Source organism: Cryptomeria japonica, unplaced genomic scaffold (genome assembly GCF_030272615.1).
Source record: "Cryptomeria japonica unplaced genomic scaffold, Sugi_1.0 HiC_scaffold_209, whole genome shotgun sequence".
NCBI lineage: Eukaryota > Viridiplantae > Streptophyta > Pinopsida > Cupressales > Cupressaceae > Cryptomeria > Cryptomeria japonica.
Genome location: NW_026729031.1, coordinates 33,936 through 40,000, shown reverse-complemented (window position 1 = coordinate 40,000; position 6,065 = coordinate 33,936). Strand labels below are relative to the sequence as shown.

The following is a 6,065-nucleotide window of genomic DNA, read 5'->3' as shown; positions in this document are numbered from 1 at the left end:
TGGTGGGCACCATGGTGCGCACCAAGGAGCGCTCCGAAGTGTGCTCCAAGGTGCGGCGTGCACGAAGTCGGAGCCCGGTTTGCCCCGGGTGCGCACCTCGCGTGCACCTTCGCCGCGGTGGGCACCATGGCGTGCACGAAGTCGGAGCCCGGTTTGCCCCGGGTGCGCACCTCGCGTGCACCTTCGCCGGGGTGGGCACCTTGGTGTGCAGACCTTGGCTGGGTTGCGCGCCCTGGTGGGCACCATGGTGCGCACCAAGGAGCGCTCCGAAGTGTGCTCCAAGGTGCGGCCTGCACGAAGTCGGAGCCCGGTTTGCCCCGGGTGTGCACCTCGGGTGGGCACCTTGGTGCGCATGCCTTGCCTGGGCTGCGCACCAGGGCGGGCTCAAGATGGCACCCGCGTTCCTTTTTTTTCACTATCTTTCAAAACGGAAATTTTAAAATCTCATTTTTTTTTGCCTTTTTCTGGAAATTAGTGAAGGCAGCGCATCAAAGGTGCGCACCTCGCTGCCCACCACGGTGCGCAACGCCGGTGGGCACCCGGGAGTGCTTCGAAGTGTGCTCCAAGGTGCTGCGTGCACGTTGTCGGAGCCCGGTTTGCCCCGGGTGCGCACCTCGCGTGCACCTTCGTCGGGGTGGGCACCTTGGCTGGGTTTGCCCCGGCTGCGCTCCGAAGCGGGGTTATTGGAGCGCCGCCTCTTTTTTTGTCGGAGCGTTTGGTGGGGTTTCTCGCATTGGCTCTTCCGAGGCCCGGTTGCCACCCTGGCGCGCACGAAGTCGGAAGTAGGGTTAATTGCCCGGGTGCGCACCTTTGCCAGGGTGGGCACCTTACCTGGGCTGCGCACCAGGGCGGGCTCAAGATGGCACGCGCGTTCCGTTTTTTTCACTATCTTTCAAAACGGAAATTTTAAAATCTCCTTTTTTTTTTGCCTTTTCTGGAAATTAGTGAAGGCAGCGCATCAAAGGTGCGCACCTCGCTGCCCACCTTGGTGTGCTCTGAGGTGCGCACCCGGGAGCGCTACGAAGTGTGCTCCAAGGTGCGGCGTGCACGTTGTCGGAGCCCGGTTTGCCCCGGGTGCGCACCTCGCCTGCACCTTGGCCGGGGTGGGCACCTTGGCTGGGTTTGCCCAGGGTGCGCTCCGAAGCGGGGTTACTGGAGCGCCCCCTCTTTTTTTGTCAGAGCGTTTGGTGGGGTTTCTCGCATTGGCTCTTCCCAGGCCCGGTTGTTGGGTGCGCTCCCACCCTGGCGCGCGCGAAGTTGGAAGTTGGGTTAATTGCCCGGGCGCGCACCTTCGCCAGGGTGGGCACCTTGGTGCGCACACCTTGGCTGGGCTGCGCACCAGGGCGGGCTCAAGATGGCACCAGCATTCCCTTTTTCTCACTATCTTTCAAAACGGAAATTTTAAAATCTCGTTTTTTTTTTGCCTTTTATGGAAATTAGTGAAGGCATCGCATCAAAGGTGCGCACCTCGCTGCCCACCTTGGTGTGCTCCGAGGTGCCCACCACGGTGCGCAACGCCGGTGCGAACCCGGGAGCGCCCCGATGTGTGCTCCAAGGTGCGGCGTGCACGAAGTCGGACCCCGGTTTGCCCCGGGTGCGCACCTCGCGTGCACCTTGGTGCGCACACCTTGGCTGGGTTGCGCGGCCTGGTGGGCACCATGGTGCGCACCAAGGAGCGCTCCGAAGTGTGCTCCAAGGTGCGGCGTGCACGAAGTCGGAGCCCGGTTTGCCCCGGGTACGCACCTCGCGTGCACCTTCGCCGGGGTGGGCACCTCGGCTGGGTTGCGCGCCCTGGTGCGCACCAAGGAGCGCTCCGAAGTGTGCTCCAAGGTGCGGCGTGCACGAAGTCGGAGCCCGGTTTGCCCCGGGTGCGCACCTTCGCCGCGGTGCGCACCATGGCGTGCACGAAGTCGGAGCCCGGTTTGCCCCGGGTGCGCACCTCGCGTGCACCTTCGGCGGGGTTGCGCGCCCTGGTGGGCACCATGGTGCGCACCAAGGAGCGCTCCGAAGTGTGCTCCAAGGTGCGGCGTGCACGAAGTCGGAGCCCGGTTTGCCCCGGGTGCGCACCTCGCGTGCACCTTCGGCGGGGTTGCGCGCCCTGGTGGGCACCATGGTGCGCACCAAGGAGCGCTCCGAAGTGTGCTCCAAGGTGCGGCGTGCACGAAGTCGGAGCCCGGTTTGCCCCGGGTGCGCACCTCGCGTGCACCTTCGCCGCGGTGGGCACCATGGCGTGCACGAAGTCGGAGCCCGGTTTGCCCCGGGTGCGCACCTCGCGTGCACCTTCGCCGGGGTGGGCACCTCGGCTGGGTTGCGCGCCCTGGTGCGCACCAAGGAGCGCTCCGAAGTGTGCTCCAAGGTGCGGCGTGCACGAAGTCGGAGCCCGGTTTGCCCCGGGTGCGCACCTCGCGTGCACCTTCGCCAGGGTGGGCACCTCGGTGCGCACACCTTCTCAATGTTTTCTTGCCTTTTCTGGAAATTGGTGAAGGCAGCGCATCAAAGGTGCGCACCTCGGTGTGCTCCGAGGTGCGAACCCGAGAGCGCTCCGAGGTGCCCACGAAGTCGAAAGTCGGGTTAATTGCATTGTTTTCCCCGGGTGCGCTCCGAGGTGCGCAACATCGGCGCGCACCAAGGAGGGCTCCGAAGTGTGCTCCAAGGTGCGCACGATGGCGTGCACCTCTGGTGCGCACGATTCGGAGCTCGGTTTGACCGGGGTGCGCACACCTTGGCTGGGTTGCGCACCTTTTGTGCGCTCCAAGGTGCGCACGAAGTCGGAGCTCGGTTTGCCCCGGGTGCGCACCTTCGCCAGGGTGCGCACCTTGATGCGCACGCCTTGGCTGGGCTGCGCACCTTGGTGGGCGCCATGGTGCGCACCTTTCGTGCGCTCCAAGGTGCGCACGAAGTCGGAGCTCGGTTTGCCCCGGGTGCGCACCTTGGTGGGCGCCATGGTGCACTCCGAGGTGCCCAAGATTGGTGCGCACCAAGGAGCGCTCCGAAGTGCGCTCCAAGGTGCGCGCGAAGTCGAAAGTTGGGTTAATTGTCCGGTTTGCCTCGGGTGCGCACCTTGCGTGCACCTTCGCCAGGGTGGGCGCCTTGGTGCGCACACCTTGGCTGGGCTGCGCACACCTTGGCACCCGCGTTTCCTTCATTTTAAATTTTTTTTTTTTACAATCTCTCAAGTGGGAAATTCTATAATCTCAACTTTTTTTGCCTTTTCAGGAAACTTTTGAATGGAGCGCATCATTGGTGCGCTCCGAAGTGTGCTCCAAAGCTCTCTCCAGCTGCGTGCACCTGCCCCGGCCGCGCACCCGGCCCCGCCCAGCTTCGCTCACCTGTCCCGGGCGTCTGGTGCGGAACCTTAGAGTAAGAAACATCACCGTGCACCTTGGCCAACGTGCGCGACTCGACCGAGCGCGCACTGGCCGAGGTGCACACCGATTTCACCTGGGTGCGCGCGCAGCACCTCGGGCGCACCGGGGTGCGCGCACAACGCCCGGGTTGCACCGTGGCCTGTGTGCTCGGGGCGCCTCGGGTGCGCGCTCGGTGTCGCCCCCGCGCGCGCGGTAGTGCGGGCAGCGCACCCCGGCCCGGCCCGGCCCCGACGAGAACGCAAACGGGCAAAAGGTTTATTCAAATAGCATTGCGACGCCCGGCGAAAAACTAAAAAAGGGTGCAACACCGGGACTTCCCGGGAGGTCACCCATCCCAGTACTACTCCGGCCCAAGCGCGCTTAACTGCGGAGTTCTGATGGGATCCGGTGCACTAACGCTGGTATGATCGCACCCGTTATGAGCTTGTCGCAGTGTGTACTTAGCAAACCGCGACCCACGTGCGAATCCACCCCGGCCACCCACCCCCGTCGAGGTGCACACCCTCCCTCGCGAAGTGCGCCCCGTTCGCCAAGTGTGAGCCCTGCCCGGGTGCGCGCACCTTGCTAGGGCGTCGGGTGTGCACCCGGCCCGGCCTACGTGCGTGCACCTGGAGGGGGCGTCGTGTGCGTGCAGTGTCCCGTCTGCAACGCGGTGCCCACACACCACCTCGGGCGCAACGACCTGCGCTCACATGTGGGCCGAGTGCACCTTGGTGCATGTTCGGGGCGCCTCGGGTGCACGCTCGATCTTGCCCCGGTGCACCAAGGCGCTCGGTTTGCCCCGGGTGCGCACTTGGTGCAAGGTGGGCACCCAAAATAGGGATCAAGCACCAAAACACAAGTTTCGGGATGCAAAATGGGACCCAAGGACCACAAATGCGTTCCAAGACCCATGATGGGTCCACGAGAACAAAAATGTGTTCCGAGACTTAATAAACAAATATTGGGTTTTAGGAGAAGAAACATGCTCTGATGCCCAAAACGAGAATCGACCCCGAAAAGGCCACAGGCCAAAAGTGGGATGCGAGACAAAAAAAAATGGGACCCGAGGACCAAAATTGGGTTCCCAGGTCGAAGACAGGGCAACCGGACAAGAAACGACCTCTAAGGCTCGAAATGAGTCCCGACGACTAAAACTTGACAAGAAGCACCCATCAGGCACCCAACTCGACACCCATGGGATGCCGACCCACCCGGGCTTCCACCTAGCACACCTTGGCACCCACCCACCCTCGCACCCAACCTCGCACCCAACTTAGCACCTTTGAACCCACATTGGCACTCACCCTGACCCTGGCACCTTGGAACCCACATTGGCACTCACCTTGACCCTGGCACCCACCTTTGCACTCACCTTGGGACCCACCCTGGCTCCCACCTCGGCACCCACCCAGACACCCACCTTGGTTCCTTGGCACCCACCTTGGATCCTTGGCACCCACCCCGACACCCACCTTGGCACGCAACTTGGCTACTTGCCACCCACCTTGGCTCCTTGACGCCCACCCCGACAACCACCCCGTGACCTACCCTGGCTAGGGTTGGTGCACACCCACCCTGGTGCCCACCTTGGCACCCACCCTATGACCCACCTTGGCACGCACCTTAGTACCCACCCCGTTACCCACCCTAGGACCCACCCCGTGACCCACCTTGGCCAGGGTGGGTGCCTTGGTGCGCACAACTTGCCTGGGCTGCACACCAGGGCGGGCTCAAGATGGCACCCGCGTTCCGTTTTTTTCACTATCTTTCAAAACGGAAATTTTAAAATCTCATTTTTTTCTTTTTTTTGCCTTTTCTGGAAATTAGTGAAGGCAGCGCATCAAAGGTGCGCAATGCTGGTGCGAACCCGGGAGCGCTCCGATGTGTGCTCCAAGGTGCGGCGTGCACGAAGTTCGAGCCCGGTTTGCCCCGGGTGCGCACCTCGCGTGCACCTTCGCCGGGGTGAGCACCTTGGCTGGGTTGCGCGCCCTGGTGCGTACCAAGGAGCGCTCTGAAGTGTGCTCCAAGGTGCGGCGTGCACGAAGTCGGAGCCCGGTTTGCCCCGGGTGTGCACCTCGGGTGCGCACCTCGCGTGCACCTTCGCTGCGGTGGGCACCTTGGCTGGGTTGCGCGCCTTGGTGGGCACCATGCAGTGCACGAAGTCGGAGCCCGGTTTGCCCCGGGCGCGCACCTCCGCCAGGGTGGGCACCTTGGTGCGCACAACTTGCCTGGGCTGCGCACCAGGAAGGGCTCAAGATGGCACCCGCGTTCCGTTTTTTTCACTATCTTTCAGAACGGAAATTTTAAAATATCGTTTTTTTTTGCCTTTTCTGGAAATTAGTGAAGGCAGCGCATCAAAGGTGCGCAACGCTGGTGCGAACCTGGGAGCGCTCCGATGTGTGCTCCAAGGTGCGGCGTGCACGAAGTCGGAGCCCGGTTTGCCCCGGGTGCGCCCTGGTGGGCACCATGGTGCGCACCAAGGAGCGCTCCGAAGTGTGCTCCAAGGTGCGGCCTGCACGAAGTCGGAGCCCGGTTTGCCCCGGGTGTGCACCTCGGGTGGGCACCTTGGTGCGCATGCCTTGCCTGGGCTGCGCACCAGGGCGGGCTCAAGATGGCACCCGCGTTCCTTTTTTTTCACTATCTTTCAAAACGGAAATTTTAAAATCTCATTTTTTTTTGCCTTTTTCTGGAAATTAGTGAAGGCAGCGCATCAAA

General features: G+C 62.7%; 1 non-coding gene across 1 annotated transcript; it reads right to left on the bottom strand.

The window, feature by feature from the left end:
* Positions 1 to 3,664: 3,664 nt before the first annotated feature.
* On the bottom strand, positions 3,665 to 3,783 carry LOC131868556 (5S ribosomal RNA). The gene has a single exon (XR_009367005.1). It is a non-coding gene; the product is annotated as a 5S ribosomal RNA (ribosomal RNA).
* Positions 3,784 to 6,065: the final 2,282 nt, after the last annotated feature.